Here is a 16,150-nt window from a genome sequence, read left to right on the forward strand (position 1 = left end):
CTTAAGTAAAAAGTATCTATTTTGGTACTTTGATGTGTGGGACGTGTTCAGGCATGTGCTAAACAATCTTCTGCTCGATGATACAATGAAAAAAAAGAGCTGAGAAGCTAGGACCTGCCTGGGCACTTTCTCAGTGAATGTGGTTTTGGCTGCACTCTCTTTTACTTTTCACCACTTCAAGGTGCATCTTAGCCTTGCTACTTAAAACACACACTTGACTGTAATGAGTTGTGCTAACTACTGAAACTCTGCACAGTAGGTGACATTTTCACAGTTCACTTACATTCCTTTTTCCTAGCCTTTAAAATGGAGACAGTCCCATGGTCTGTATTTGTACACCACCTTGCTCAGTTGGGATGATCAGTTAGGGCACCTACATACTACTGTTCTTTAGGTACTATGTGGTGTACTGCAATTTAAAATTCCTAGTCGTCTCCCTGAAACAGAGCAGACAAAAATCATTTATTATTGTATCATTACACTAAAAAAGCATCCTTCTGCCAGCCCTCAGCACAGATGAAGAGGTAGCCTTTGGAGCTGCTTACCTCAGTATTTCTTTTCTTCAATATATTTGATGAAACAGCTTAGGAAGAAAGAGACACTAAACTAACACAGCTTAGAAGTGACTACTAAAGAAATACTTAAGGAGCAGTTTATTTTGAAGACAGAAAAATGCATGTGATGAAAGGCAGTGTGCTGCTTTAATGAGCAAGAAAAGAGCAAAGGTCTCCTCTGCTTCTATTCATCTTCCATGCTCATACAAGTCTCTTCTGTTGCCAGACTTTTTTTTTTTTTTAGCCAGTATCTACGGAAGAAACTAAAGTGAAGCACACATATTGCTTTGAGTGCTCAGAGAGTAACTGCTGTTACTAGAAATGAATTTGAATGATGACAGAAAGAGGCAGTCGCAAAGGCAGAGGACCTAGGTGCCACCAGAGACCAGCTTGCTGCCCAGCCAGGCAGGGAAGGGCAGTTCTGTAACCCAGATCCTGGATTCCCACACAAGTCCTGCGTAGTCCCCAGAAGGCATGTGCAATTTTTGCTCAGTTGCTTCCAGGTGCCATCAGCATCCAAGCATCCGCTGATGCGAACGTACTTTGAGTGGTGTGGTCTCCTAGACCAGGGCCATCCTTGTAATCTGCTGTGGAACAGCCACAGTTCAGAGGTGAGGGAGGTTTTTGTGAGCAAGGCATTCCGCTTTATCAATGATTGCTTGTTTGCAGTGGCTGCAGTGGGTGACAGGACCTGAAAAGGCTTCATAATTTGCAAACCTCCTGGCTGAATTGCACTTTAGTCCAGCGTAAGTCCACACTGTTGCAGAAAAGAGTTATCTGACCCTTCAGCTCTCCTGTCCTCCTGTTTTGTGCAGGTCTTTGCTTTTATGTGCCCATTGAAGTGGGTCAGATTAGGTAATTGATCCAGCTGAAAATTAACACAGGAAATTTAGAAAATGTTTCTTTTCATCCAGACAAATACTTGTGCCAACAGAAAACAAGAACGGGTGGCTAGAGGAAAGGCAGACCTTTCCCTTTCAGAAGTAATGTGCATTTATGCTGGATATAACTAGGTTTAGGTGCTTCAGTCATGGCTGTAACAATGATACCCTCTCCAGGTAGCAGCAAAACTGTGCTTTGGAACTCCTCTTAGGTTGTCTATAATTTATTTTCTGTTTCCTTTTTTTTAAAACCAGGTTCTTGGCAAATATTAAGGCTGAAATTCCTGAGTCACTGATCACTTATTGAGTGTTAAAAGGAAGGATGCTGGACAGAAGAGAAGTGAGAAGAGTCACAGCCCAAGAGCTCACAGCGTGCTGAGGACTGTGGTTCCTGTTCTGAAGCAAACGCACGGATCATTGCAGATGGTGACTTACCCCTGGGTTTTGGTAGCCCTTCCTCTCTAGGAATTCTTGAAATGCTCACATCCCATAGAACACAGAGACCTCTGCCTCCTAAGGGAATTTCCAAAGCAGATTAACAGAAGTGCTCCAAAATGTATTTTGCATTTTTTTAAAGCTTTAATTGGAAACAAAGCAACAGTGCAATAAAGGGGCAAGGAGATAGTTTCTTAAAATCTCAGGACACAGTTCTGTTTCTAATTAATTCAAGATTTTAGTTTGTTCATGCAGTCATTTCTGATGTGGCATTACTATGGAAGTTAGTGTTCTGTGAATACTGAGGCTTCATTGCACCATTGTTTATTCAGTAAAGTTGCTGGACCATATTTTGAAAAGCTCCATGTGACTGCAGAATTACTAGCCAGCTGACTGGCCTAAGTTCAGGACCTTCAAACCTGCCACCTTTTTTGAATTTCAAAACGAAAACAGTAGGGCAGATATTTACTATTACATTGTTGTATTAGACAACTCTACAGCCATAGCTGTTGCTAGGAAGTCCTGGCCCACATGCAGTCTCAAATGAACTTTCTGAATTTTATCCTGTAAGCTGTGCCATCTAGTGTGGTGACAGGGAATCTCAGCTGTGGCTTAAAAGCGAGTGAGAAATGCCGTGATGAACCAGACCCGTGGTGAATTTATCCCACTGTTCTGGCTCTGGCGGTGGCACTAGGAGATGCTATTTAGGGAGCGCTTTTAAGCCTGGCCAGTGTCTGATCCACAGCTGCTGTATTAAGAATGGTGGAGAGTACTGATCTTAAACAAGCCTTGTGTGTGCACAGTGCTTCTTCCAGTTTTACTTTTATAATAGAACAAAATGGAAACATGAACAAGTACAGAAGAAATACAAATTAAGGAGCCCTGGTATTCCCTGTGGCAATACTGTCGGAGCCTCTGGAAATTCCACAGACAACTCAAGAATGAGTTTGGCAGGGGAAGCTTTATAGGGGTTTGCAGAGAGCTCTTCCTGAGCATAAGGGCAGCATATATAAAAAACCCAGTGGTGCTTTTATGAAACTCTGTTGACGAGGGGAAGGACAACAGGTCACAGGTGAGGTTGGAAGCAGGTAGCAGCTTTCTGATAATAGGAGCTGTTAGTGTTTTCTCAGTGCCAAGCCTTACACCATGGATTCTCACTGCCACAGAGTGAAAACCCAAGCAGTCATTGTCACCAGTCAGGTGAATAGTAAGAGATATTATGCCTCTTATTCTCACTGCAAGTGGTACACAGGCACATTCCCATAACCTACATGCTCTGCAGTCATTAACTCCACTGGGCTCCGTGTCAGTGGTACACAGTGCTCACAGTACCTTCTTAACAGGTGGTGTCATAAAACTGTGAACACCATTGTCTGTTTCTTTCAGATCTGTTATAGGTTCACCCACATTTTGCTTTTTCCATGTTTTAGGGTCAAGGTACCAAGCAGCATATCTACCCTTAACAACTTCAGGCTGGCACGATTCCTAAAAGTATAGAATAGTAACTCCCTTATTCATATTTCCTACTGATAGAGCAGATACCAAGTACTAGTGCTGCATAGGTGTGCTTTGGTAGTTACCACTTGCAGTGGCTGTAAGGTATAATCATGCTGATTCTTTCAGTGTGAAGAATATTATACAGAAGACTTATGTCCTGTCTACTATTCTTGTTAAGTTTTCTAACCCAGCCATTTGCTAGTGATTTGTTTTTTCTTTACAGCCAAAAAGCGTAGGCAGTTTAAGTGGAAATGGTCAGATTTGCTTGGGAATATACCTCTGCAGTGAAAGAGGAAGTGCGTTAGAGTGAAGGAAGGCAAGTAGGGGATACACAGATGGAGCTACGGAAACAACTACGGAAGGTATTTTGTTCATTTCTTCTGTCCCCAGTGAGAAGATGTGCCCAAAGATAGAGCTAAAAGGAGATGGGAAAAGTAACATCATCTCATAGATATCTTAACCATAGCTCACAAAGCTCAATCTAAAGTAGCTTTGCCTAGAAGCCAGGTTAAAATCTAAAATTCAAGACTCTGCTGCCATGGAGATTTTCTTGGCTTGACACTTTCTGCGTTGGGTCCCCACCCACCCAGGTAGAAAAAGGGGAAGGGCAAAGTAATCATATGCTTTGGACCTCACACTCCGGGAAGAAACTGTAACCCTGACTGTCTTTCTGTACCATCTTTTTTCCATATTAGTTGCGAGTATCGTCGACTATGAACACTGGATGCTCTTTTCTGTGCACCATTTCACAATAGCCTGCAGGTGGCACGAGGAGCATGTCTGACAGTAAAAGCCCTTCGTTTCCAGACAGCGAAGACGTGGTTCCTCTCAATTTCTCCTAGCCTTTGAAAAGCAATGTTTCCCATACCTTCTGTCCTAGATTGCTGACCAAGAAGTTGCTTTCTGCACTAAGACACTGAGGAATGTAGGGAGAGAAGAGAAGCAGGCAGATTAGACCTTGTGGGAGTGCCTCCTCAGAACTGCCCTTCAGAGTGGTTAGTAATGAGGGTACCCCAGATCCAGACCTACTTTACATTATCAGCCACTCAAATCTGGAAGGCAGCCAATGAAGAGGAGGGAAAAGCTATTTCTCATAGTGAATCAGCTATCAGTGAATGTGTGCCTGTAGGGCTTACAGTCATGGTGAAGGAAAGCCAGGTGCCATCAGAGCCTTTCCTTGTGTCCAAAGAATCAAAGGCAATAGGCTGAAAGGGATGTCAGGAGTCCAGGGCACCTGTAGGCTGCTGGTGGCCTGGACGTCATCCATGAATGTTTTTTTTTTAAGCTGCTCTCCCCCAACACCCACATGGATGGCAGATATGTTTCTGCCTGTCAACAGGCACAGGTTCCCAACTACTGCCAGTTACAAATGTGAATGTTTATATTGCTATTAGCAAAATCCAAATATTGTAAGACAGTAAAGCTTAGATATATCTTAAGGGCTTTATTCCTCATAGCCACCAAAATAATTGTAAAATACAAGAGGTCCATGGATTCTTTTCAAAAAATCTTTTTATCTTAACAATCAAGAAGTGCTGGTCTGTTTTACCCTTCTGCTGTAAGACATCAACTTGCCAATGGGTATGTAAGCTAATCCTGAAAGAGGGATAAACCAGAGCCTTCAGGATGATGTATTTCACTGTTTAACTGTCCTTTCTGTTACAAAATCATTGCTAGTTTTTAATCTAAATCTGTCCACTCCCCCTGAACTCACTTACTCTGTCCCAAAGAAACATGGGAAGCAAAGTATTTCCAGGTTTTTTTTATCACCCTTGTACTTAGTTGGAGCTTCTCATGTATGTTTTCAGTTATCTCTTAGCTGTATTAGAAACTCAGTTTGCTCCATCTTGGCACATTGATCATAGGTGTATTATCATTCCTGTAGCTCTCCCTGTTTTCCTTGGAATTTGTTTATATCCTTCTTAAAGAACAGCAACCAAACCTGGACACAGACATCACCCCCAGAGGTGGTCTTACCCAGGCTGAGAAGTAGAGAGGGTTATTCTCATGTTCGTCTTTGTTTTCGTGATAGGATGCTTCGGGTTTTTGCACAACCAGGATGTTGCTGACATTTACAATGTACCAAAATCCCTGTATCTTTCCCTTGCTGAACTCCTACCTAGCCATTTGTTCCTCATTCAGAAATTTCAGCTGAGAAGTTCTGCTTGGGAGAAGTTATTTGGCCCTGTTTTCACACTCCCTTATTTTCCAGGTTTTGTCCAATATGTTGGGATCACTTTGAATCCATTTGAAGTCCTTTAACATCTTTGTAGTGTTTTCTAACTGGGGGTCATCTGCAAATTGAGTAGAATCTTTGGAAATACACCAGTTTTTCAAGGATTTTGAAGGAAACAGCTTGTCATTCTGACTTTGGTCTACTATATTTCCTTATTATAATGCATTTCATCCTCACTTAGCTGACTCAAAATATCTAACAGGTCTAATGCCATTCTTTCCTACTTACCCATAGTAATCTGATTTGGAATTCCTTCTTGGGTTTGAGGTAGAACTTATTGCTTGCCCAGGCCAGTATCTTACTGCATTTCCTGTGCTTTCTCTGAACTTGAGTACTGTGCCAGTAATATCAAGGAATGACAGCTTTCCCTAAATCTCTTTCCCTTGTAGATTTGTTTTCCATGAGCCATTATTTGCCAGCTTGAAAAAGTTTATCAGTCACTGTCTCCACAAGTCATGCTCTCTGTTTTGTTTTTCTCCATTCTCCTTTTCCCTAGCTGGTACAGTTACACTTCATATGCTATTTCATGATTGGTGCCTGATGCTTTTTACCTCCTCCCAGGTGAGAATCAAATACCTTCTAAGGATTTGAAGGAGGAGGGAGAAAATACAAGACACTGCAAGGCAGAGGAAAAGAAACCAGTGAAAATCTCTCCTTGGAGCCCAGTAGAAAGAGGTTAAAGTTGCAGATCTGTAGATCTTGCTCAATTAAGTATTTCTGTGTGCACAGTATTTTAATCTCTATGCTCTTTAGAGACATAATGAGATATGCTCCAAAAATGTCTTTGTTCTTCAGTGGAAGTTCTATGTGCAACAGAGTGGCAGGGTCAACCATACAGGAATAGACTAAAACAACAAGAAGACACCATTCTATTATAGTATGTTATTTTGCCAGTGATGGGGAGCAGCAGAGACCCCAAAGCATAAAACACAGTATAATATATTTGGCTAATTTCTGTGAAATGGTAAGTGTCTCAAGCTCATCTCAGGTTCACTGAAGTTGTGGTACCCAGTGTAGTACCCAGTAGCCTTTAGAAACAGAGTCATAAATAAAATGTTCCAGCAAATTCATGCTGATAGACTCTTGTGGCTGTCTAACATCCTAGAGACATTATGCTTTGACTTCCATGGAGATTCTGTACGTTGTCAGGCTTATAGAAAAAAGACAGCCAAATACTTATTTTCATATAACTTTTAACACAGAAGTTATCAAAGTCCAAAGTCTAAAGAGCACTGAAAAAACAGACACAGGCTTGAGTTTTGTGATTAAAAAAAAAAAAAAAGGACATCTGTGTTTGTAGCTGGCAGGTATAATCTTCTAAGCTGGAGACAGAAAACAGTTGATTCTGAGAAAGTACCAGAACGGCGTTTGTACCTCGTGGAAAGAACACCTTCTGAGAGGACACTCAGCAGGGAGTTGGTGTACAGTGTGGTATCATTTTGCACTCTTTCTTACAGCGTATTACCTGTGTTGGCAAGCTTTACAGGCAAATGTCTTCTTTCAGCTGGATCATCCCACATGTATTCTCTTAGCCTAGCTGTGATGTTTATTTACTGTGAAATGAAGCTTTTTGTCACACTTGAAGGGGGCTTTAGCGCCATGTCACTGGTGTCATCACCAGGCTCATAGACATATGGCTATTACACCACCTTAAATATTCCTTTGGATTCAGTGCCAGGCATAATAATTTGCATTTCTGAGTAAACATTTTGCTGACCTGTGTCTGAAGTTTATCGAAATGAAGTATCACATGAGCCAATGACCTGTAGAGGAGTAAAACAGCACTAAGTCACAGAGGCCCATAAGTGAGCTTGCTTTATTTTGACAAGCACTTTTCTCACGCCCAGCCTGGCTGTCTATTCTTTCACATTTCTTCATGTATCACTGAGTGCAAGTATTTCATTCTCAGGAGGACAAGATACTCCTAATCTTCAGCAGATGACTTAGGCCAAACCCTTGCAGAATTTCTGAATATGGGTGTTCATGCTCCCTTTGTTTAGATGATGCTTTCCTGAAAGCTGAAAGTGATTAGGTCGTTGCATAAATCACATGGGCAAATTCAAAATGAAGCTCTCAATTCCCTGAATTTGCCTTTTTTTCTGTTTCCTGGCTGCTTACCATATGGGGACTCTTTACAACTCTCTTGCGAAAGGATTCTCCCAAATGGTCTATAAGCTGTGGTTGTAGAGTGTTTATCATCACAACCCAAACAGGTTTGATAACAGGTCTGGTATCACAGAGTCGCAGGGGGGTATCTTCGTTGATGTTACATATTTCTCCTCCCAGAAATAAGAAGCCAAGGATATAAATGAGGCAGCCACAGGAATCTTTCATGCACCTTGAAATACAGTTTTACTGATACCAAATCTGCATGCCCTATTCTGAAACTGTTCCCACAAGTTCCTCTTTCCTGAGTTAAGAATGTTTGGAGGAGGATGTTGTTGGTCACTTAGTCATGTGCTGCTTTGGTCTGATGACAGGAGAAAGCATGAAGTCCTTTCCCACCCAGTCATGTAGGAGGAAAAGGCAAGACATGAGTGACTCCATCCTGAGACCCAGATCACAAGCTAGAACCAAGCAGGTGTGTAATTTTTTTTTCTTCCCCAAAGTATTCCCTGCTTTGCCCTTACTGTGGTGTCAAGGGATACAGCTAACCTATACAAGGTATTGCAGACTGCACTGAAGGTCTAGCTTAATGCTTCCCATCCCAGGGACCAGCACTGCTTTTGGCCACAAGATATTAAATACTCAAAACTGAGGCTGACAGGCACAACGAAGTGCAACATTGTGCTGGGGCTGGTGCACAGTGTCTGACAAGGAACAGGGACAGATGCGCTAGATTCTGCAAGGTGCACAGGCCTAGAAATAGCAAAAGGGTGCTGGGTCGTTCTCAGGCAGCATTCACCCTCCCTTTCCCCAGCAATGTTTTTTTCTCAGTGTTGTCACTTTTGTGTTGAAAAAATGGTGCAAATAGTTGAAGGTAGAATTGCCCTCAACAGCTGTGAGCAGTTGTACTCCCAGAGGGAGGCTGGTGACCTGCCCAACCAGACAGTTAGTGAACTTTGTTTACTGTACCCGAATAAAATCCCACTAAACACAGATGCTCATCACGTCGTAGTGTCAAAGCTTTGCATTCAGCAGGCAGACTGAGGGGCAGCGATTCTGAGCCACTGATCTTCTGCAGCATGTCTCTGCATCTCCTCAGGTGGGGCTCGGAGATGGACTACATCCACTGAAGGGAACGGTTTGTCCAGATCGTGCATGTGCACAGATCTAAAGAAAGGAGATGCCATAGGCTTCCTGCCAGGATTAGGCCCCCTTGTTTCTTTAACTCCCCAGTCTGGGCTCCTTGAATATCGTTTCCTCCATCCTTCTCCTGCACCAGTCAGTTAAAACCTCCACTGTCTGGCATATTTCCCGGGAAGCCAGTGCCTGTCGTGCCTTTAGCTAGTGTTGCTCTGCCCTGGGACAGGAGCTGAGGGCTGTCACACACACAGCCTCTTTGTATAAGCTGGTAGACACAAGCTATTTGTATCAAGGCTGACATATAAAGCATTTGTTTACGAACAGCTGCCACTGACTAGTCGGGAGTAAGGCTAGGGAGTAAGAATGATGCATTCTGACCTTACTTCTGGGCCTACCAAGTGTGCATTTAAGAGCGATAGACATTGGGAATCAGGAAGAGGCTCCCGATGTGAGCCATTTTGGTCTCTTTCCTCATCTGTGCCAGTAAGTATGGGGCACTTAAGGACTGAGACTGCAGGATTTGTGCGTGGGAAGACTCCAGAGAGCTCAGCTGTGCTGCGCTCGCTCCGCTGATACTGCCTGCTAGAAGATACCTACATTTCAGAATTTTAATTAGTTAGCTGATCACCTGAATAAATAATAATGTAATGCGGGCTAGCAGAATCATCCAATTGCAGCCCTCAATACCTATGTTTATTTCAGGAACAAGGGGAGATACCAGTCTGTGACATAAGACTGGTTCAAAATAAATCAGACACTGGTTTTAAGTCTGTGGTCTTGCTCAGCTGTACAGGCACAGTCAACTGCAGTTAACAGAGACTGTAAAAATCACTTACTTAGTATGCAAGATCTCCACTTTTCCTCAATAAAATATGTAGAATTAGAGAGCATCTACGTTTTAATGCAGCAGCATACATTTTAAGCTCCAGAATCTACTCTTGAATTCTTTCAGATCAATAAGAAATTGAGCATAGGCTAACAAAAGAAAAAAACAAGACTCCTGCAGCATTGCAGTGGGATTTTCAAAAGTACTGAGTCACCTTGTCCCTTGGGAGTATGTAGAAAGTTTGTCTTTGATTTCAAAAGAATGGTGTGGAGTGCCGAGCATGGATGTAGCAACATCTTGGCTATGCTTCCCCAGAGTCTCTCCTAGCATATTCCAGTGGAGCATCCTTCATCTTTGTAATGTCAGAGTCACATTCATGTGAAATACGATGTCCTGACACAGGTCAGGGAAACGTGTGCCATCGGTTTGCTAATTTTACATGTGCCCTCTGTAGTACAGTTCACTAAAAACTAGCTACAGGTTGTTGAAACTGTACTCACTCAGACTAAATCCCAAATGAGGCAAATAAACATAACAGGTCTCTCCCTCTGTCCCCTCCCCCCATGCCAGCAAATGCTGAAGGAAACATGCACTTGGCAGCACTACAGAATAAACTGACTTGTGATTTGCTTTGCACTTCGGCACTCTTTATGTACAAAGCTCCTGTCAAATCAGAGGGTGTGGATCAGGGGCCAGAGTTTCATCCACTGCTGTGGGATCTGCGCCTTGAAGTCCCACTGACAGTTGTAGGCTGTAATCCTCAATTTTTTATGAGGCATATGAGTCATAATCTAGGAAAAAGTATATGATCACCATTTATTCTGTTTGAATGAGAGATTCTTTAGTATTTCTGGCATGTTCAGGGTTATTACAAGATGTTTTCAAGGCTGGACAGTAAAGGCTCTGCTCTCCAGTGTCTTATATTGATGAGAAAGTGTGAGGCCGGTTCAGTAACTGACCCGCATGCCTCATCTGACCATATTAGCAAGGTGTTTCAGAAACCTGCCAACTCCTTATAGCTTTCCCTACAACAAGATCAGAGATATATTTTTATGGTGATTCAGGCTTTGTTAGCTTCCTGATTGTAAGTACTCATGAGGTGCAGGGAGTGTGTAAGGCAAGAGGGAACACAATCCTGGACTGGTTTTGCATTTCAGGTGCTGGATAGATGCTCACTTCAAGGAAGAATAGCAACAGCTATATTGTCTTTACCTCTGGAAAGATGCTGTCTTTCAAATGAGAGTGAAATAATTCAGGGTGGTGGCTTAGGTGGTGGTCCGTCTCCTTTGTGAAATTCTTCCTGGCTTCCTGCTTTGACCTGAGCTTGCAGCTGGGTTTAGCCAATGTTTTCTGTGCCTTTTGTTGAGCCAGGTAGGATCTACTCTGTAGCAGGATGGGTGAAAGCCCCTTTGGGCCACAGACAATGAGCTAAGAGACTGTGTCCAGAAGCGCCTGCAGGACCAAAAGAATCTCTTGGTCATGCAACTTATCCCCAGGTGCTCTCTGCTTTTTCTGCTGTGTCCTTGGGACATGTGCCCCACATGCTCCTCTTGCCTGTCCCCATGCTTGCCCGGTTTACCAGGAGCCCTGCCAGGTAATTTACTGCCTTCACTGCTGTTGCAGATAAGAAAACTGAGCTGAATTATGTATGGCTAGCCTCTTCTGTGTTAGCACAGCCAGGGTTTTTTTCCTTTGCTCTGCTGCTGTGACCAGCATGGGCGTATCTCAGTTGTGTACTCTCGATTCCTCGCTGGGTGCTCCTGCACTCGTGCTTGTCCCTTGGCATGCAGAGGGGGTAGTCCAGGGCTGTTTGCAGCACTCATCAGCAACAGAACAAGAAAACCTGGCTGGTCCTGGAGTTGTTTCAGGGCTGTATAGAATACTGAGGGCTTGGAGAATTTCTGTCAGTCTCCCTGGGCTCTAGCTGTCTAACCCATCATGGTCCTTCCATGACCTGAAGTGTCCTTGGAGAAGAAAGCTGGTGGAGAGTAAGACTTAATGCGCAAGGGTATAAGATCAAGCCCTTGAAAAGATAGTGTTCTTGCCTGCTGCAGTCTGCATTGGAGGAATATGCAGCTTTAACTTGATTTAAGGTAGTAAAACTTCGACCATAGGAGATTTACTGATTAGATGGGTTTGGCACTGCAAGCCAGGTCCTCAGCAAACTTCTTAGGCTGTTTAGGTTATCCAGACAATGCCACTTGCCAGTCTCCCATACATCCCAGTGCATGCCCTGCAGCTTTCTCTCCTTCCTTTCCTAGCAAGATCTCTGTTTCACAGCTTAGTGCAAGTCACAGCCTGTCTTATGCAGCCACCCCACAAGATATTTCCCCCATCCCCTAGCATGCTTCCCTGGCTACGTCCAGCTTCCTAGTGCCCTAGCTCAGCAGCAAGGGCTCTAACATTGCTCTGTGGCAGTGGTGAGAACCAGACGTGCAACTGAGTAAGGGGGACATAGTGTGGGTCAGTGGTCGATGCGGTCAGGAGAAGAGGACGGGGGCTGATTTGGTTTAAGGTGAAGTTTGGAAGAGAGCAGAGTTGAGTGAGGAGAGAAATCTGGGTGAAAAGAACAGTAAGGAAATGTGGCCTGAAGCAACCCTCTATCCTCCTACACAGGTGGCACACTTTGCCACCTCTGAGTCATGAGGCTGTGTATACAGAAGCAGCTGATGATTCAGGGAAGCAGCAAACCAAACCAGAAGCAGCTGATGGGTGTGAATTGCCACACTTAATTTTGGTATAGCTCAGATTATGAGGAATGTGTGTTTTTAAAATGTACTACATGATCAATATCACAATTATGACATGCTTGTAGAGGTATGTGTATGTATGTGTGGCTTACAGTTCATGAGGACTGGTTCTTTAGCTGGAGTGTCAAAAACATGAGAGTCAAGCAGGACCAAACTGCAGAAGGAAGAACATTTTTGCTGCTGTTTTCGTAACAGTTGAAAGTATTTATTTCCTCAGAAGCAAGCCTCAGTGCTGCAGACAAATCTCTCATCTCCTAAAAAGTCATTGTCCCAAATCTTGAAGTCAAACAGTGTTCTAAATGCAAATCCCAGCCTGGCCTGTCTGATGCACTTACTTCATGTGCATCCCTATGCAGCTAAGCCAAGAGCAAAGGCTGCTGTTACACAAACAGCAGCTATGTTCACAGACCTTGCTGAGGTTGCTGTTGAACCTTGTAGTCGCAGGGTAGCTCTGCCCTATAGTGAACTACTTACCTGCCAGCAGTTAATTTATGCTGTGTGGGAAGAATAAATTGAAGCATGAGTACAGTGAAATTTGATCGCTCCCCACTTACAAACCTTTCAGAAATGTCTCAACTCTCAGCTGAAATCAGTATCTCATAATTAGGTTATTGGTCTATTATGCATACAGTACTAGAAACTAGTATGTGTAAATTCATTGATGACAAGTATGTTTATTAGCTGCGTGTGGCAGCCAGAAGAGCAAAGTCTCTGAAAACCTTTCTTTGTATGTTACTGATGCACTTGGGTGTTTCCCAAGAGCCACTCCTCTAAGACTGGCAGCATACTGCATGTAAAGCTGCTTCTGCCATCCTCCTCGGCCCATGCTGTGGAACATCCAGCCAGCAGAGGCTCTTTGCGGTGAGCCATCAGGAAACTTGAAGTGTTAAGGACCTGCAAGTCACCTGTAATATGTTTAATGTTCTGTTGATGAGTTGGGCTGAGTTAAATGGCAACCAGGGGTTAAATTCCTGACAGTATGCAAAAGAGAGGGATGCCCCACCTTCATAAAAGCACTATTCTTGATAACTACAAGATGCCAGTCTGTAATATTTACCTCCAAATTTCTTCTACTGTATATTCCAGAGGAAAATACAGCTAGGATTCAGAAACATGGTGATGGAGATGGAAGTAAACAGAACACCACAGATACATAGATGAAAGCAGACTGCAAAAGTCATGTGGCAGAAGGAGCTGAGTGGACAAGTCTACCAAAATTTTAGATAAGGCAGAAACTGGCAGAGTATTTGTCAAGTAAAACACTTTTCTAGTTACAATTGCATTCTCACTGTTGAGATGAAACTACACTTGGTTCTGGTAAAGCTGTTTCATGTCTCTGTATGCCTTCAAGTCACAGCTCCTGAAGGAAGCAGTGCAAGATTTGGATCCAGTTAGACCTGGTGTAAGCAGGTCTGTCAACAGTGACAGATGATTATAGCACTGAAGTCTGAAGTAAGGACAAGCATGATTCCTATCTTGGGTGGCGAGGGCCAGAGATCCATGAAGAGATGCGGATGCACACATAGAGACGAGAAAAAATATCCTGCCCCTCTTACCTGCTGTTTCCACCCCTCTGTTGTGGCCAACATAAGACATTCACTACAGAAATGTCTAACAGTTACTAAATCACAGGAGTAGGATTAAGGTTTTCTGGGATCTGTTCTGCTTTGGCTGATACTGTGCTGTATGATTTCTAATCCCTTCCTTGACAAGCCTTTTCCTTCCTTACATAGACACCAAGGAGCCAAGTCACTGGTGTTAGGCTGAAGAAGCCATGTGGACAACCCAGTAAATAATGACTTTTTGTATTTTTTAAAGATTTTCCCAGCGCATGGGACAGGACTATTTCATTCATGTTTTGAATTTTTAAAAAGGGTTCTCAAAACATTTTATCACATGGAAAGGATCAGGAGAGGCCCTGAACTATCTCCCTGGGAGCATGAAGCTTGCCCATTTCATCACAAGGCACTGCGAAATCGAGGGTAGCCCAGGTATATATGTGGGTGACGGGGATAGAACAAGAGACGGCAGCTTTCTGTGGCAGACTCCATGACTGCTTTCTTGGTGCGTTCTCCTGCAGCTGGGTTTCTCCAGACCCTAACAACATGATGCTCTCTGATTTACCTGCCCTCCACACCCTCTGCAACTTTACATTTCCAAAGGGATCCTGCTGGCAACATGCATCCATTTTGATGAGCTTCTCTCCTACAGCTCCCGACATCATGCCTGCAGGCCTGTTGCATCTACCAGTGAGCGTGAGGAATGGCGTCCAACGGGGAAGGGGCAGTCTGTCCCAGGTATCAGTTTGCCTTTTGTTTTATCACTAAGCAATTGTCAGTGAGGCCACAGTGTGGGAGCTGGCACCTGGTATGTTTTACCGAGTAGGATTTGCCTATTATTTTCACCATATTTATAATGTTAGTGCAAGGTGGCCACCACAGCTGAGATCCCAGTTGTGATGGGACCAGAACAGGAAAAGGAAAAAAAACTGTGCCAAGAGTTCACAATGGAGATAAGACAATGGCGTAGCATGTAAACAGAGTAACTGTCATGGACTTCTGTAAATGCTGTCATTCTAAGTGGCAGAGATTCTTGGGAATAGCAAATTAAATAGTAAAAAAGTGAAAAGAGTGGGGAGAGGGCAGATTAATGGGAGGGGGTAAGAAAGGAAAATGAGGATGTGAGGTCTTCTTTGGGTAAGCACATTTACATGTTTTACTGAACATGGGCCTTATCTGCTTTTCCCCCTTGTAATATCGTGATTTTGGAATAGGAAGATACGCCTCTGCTTGCTTCAGGGATTTGCAGTTATGACACAGTATTGTGCCTTGAGCCAGCAGTGCACCCACTGCATTCCCACGCTGCACTTCAGAGGTGGAGTCTTCACAGGAATGTTTTAAATGCATCATTGCTACTAAGCAGTTTCTTGATTTCCAAAGGTAAAATAATTTGCCGAAAAAGAAAATAATTCACACTGAGACTCTAGAAAATCTGTATGGAGAAATGATGTGGTTCTGTGTATTGCAAAGGTAGATTTTTGTGATAAAATAAACGAATAGACTGAAGGAAACAAACCCAAAATTCTGCAGAAATCATTGCTTTATCTATAAATACTCATGCCAGGGTTCAGCTAAAAGAATTTCAGTGGTCCCGTGGGCTACAAGAATCCTTTATCTGTTGCAGTAGCAAACCAAATTTAGCCTTGAGGAAAAAAAAAATATCTCCTGATTAAGATATCTGATTGCTGGAATTCCTTAAATATTCCGGCCTTTCTTTTGATTTCCCAGGGTTTCAGTGCTCAGATAAAACAGCATGTTCTCTAACATCGTTAATAAAAATTGCTTCATGGTTGTGAAAAGTGGTTATGGTTTAAATGGCTTTGCATAACTAGAGGATTGTTATCTATTTTTATTCTTCTGTATTTATCTCTGATTTAGAGACAGTGGGCTTGGTCGGCTTCTTACTTACACTGGAGTGCATGCATCAGGATATTCTTACTAAAAAACAGAAGTCACAGAGCAGTTAAACTACTTTAGATGAGACAAGAAAAAAGGCTCCATTCCACTGCTTCAGCAGCCATGGAAAATATATTCAATGTGCTGCAGGAGGAGGCATCTGCTTGTAAAACTTGTCACTGCAGCTGGTCCCCACCAAAGGCCAGTATTTTATGGTGTGAGGGAAGGTTTATGGTTTCAGAGAGAGAATTCCCATGGAAGATTTTTTCC

General features: G+C 43.2%; 1 protein-coding gene across 3 annotated transcripts in view; it reads left to right on the plus strand.

Moving 5' to 3' along the window:
- The window catches only part of CCDC158 (coiled-coil domain containing 158), a 56,586-nt gene extending 42,930 nt beyond the window's left edge, over nt 1-13,656 (plus strand). Inside the window, exons 24-27 of one of the 3 annotated variants that reach the window (XR_005826750.1) lie at nt 1,691-1,861; nt 3,591-3,729; nt 8,084-8,184; nt 13,512-13,656. The gene's annotated coding sequence lies outside the window, so the exon portion shown is untranslated. The remainder of the gene's footprint in view (nt 1-1,690; nt 1,862-3,590; nt 3,730-8,083; nt 8,185-13,511) is intronic. The other 2 variants (XR_005826751.1, XR_005826753.1) reach the window with 2 other exon arrangements.
- Nucleotides 13,657-16,150: the final 2,494 nt, after the last annotated feature.

Source organism: Falco naumanni, chromosome 1 (assembly GCF_017639655.2).
Source record: "Falco naumanni isolate bFalNau1 chromosome 1, bFalNau1.pat, whole genome shotgun sequence".
Classification (NCBI taxonomy): Eukaryota; Metazoa; Chordata; class Aves; order Falconiformes; family Falconidae; genus Falco; species Falco naumanni.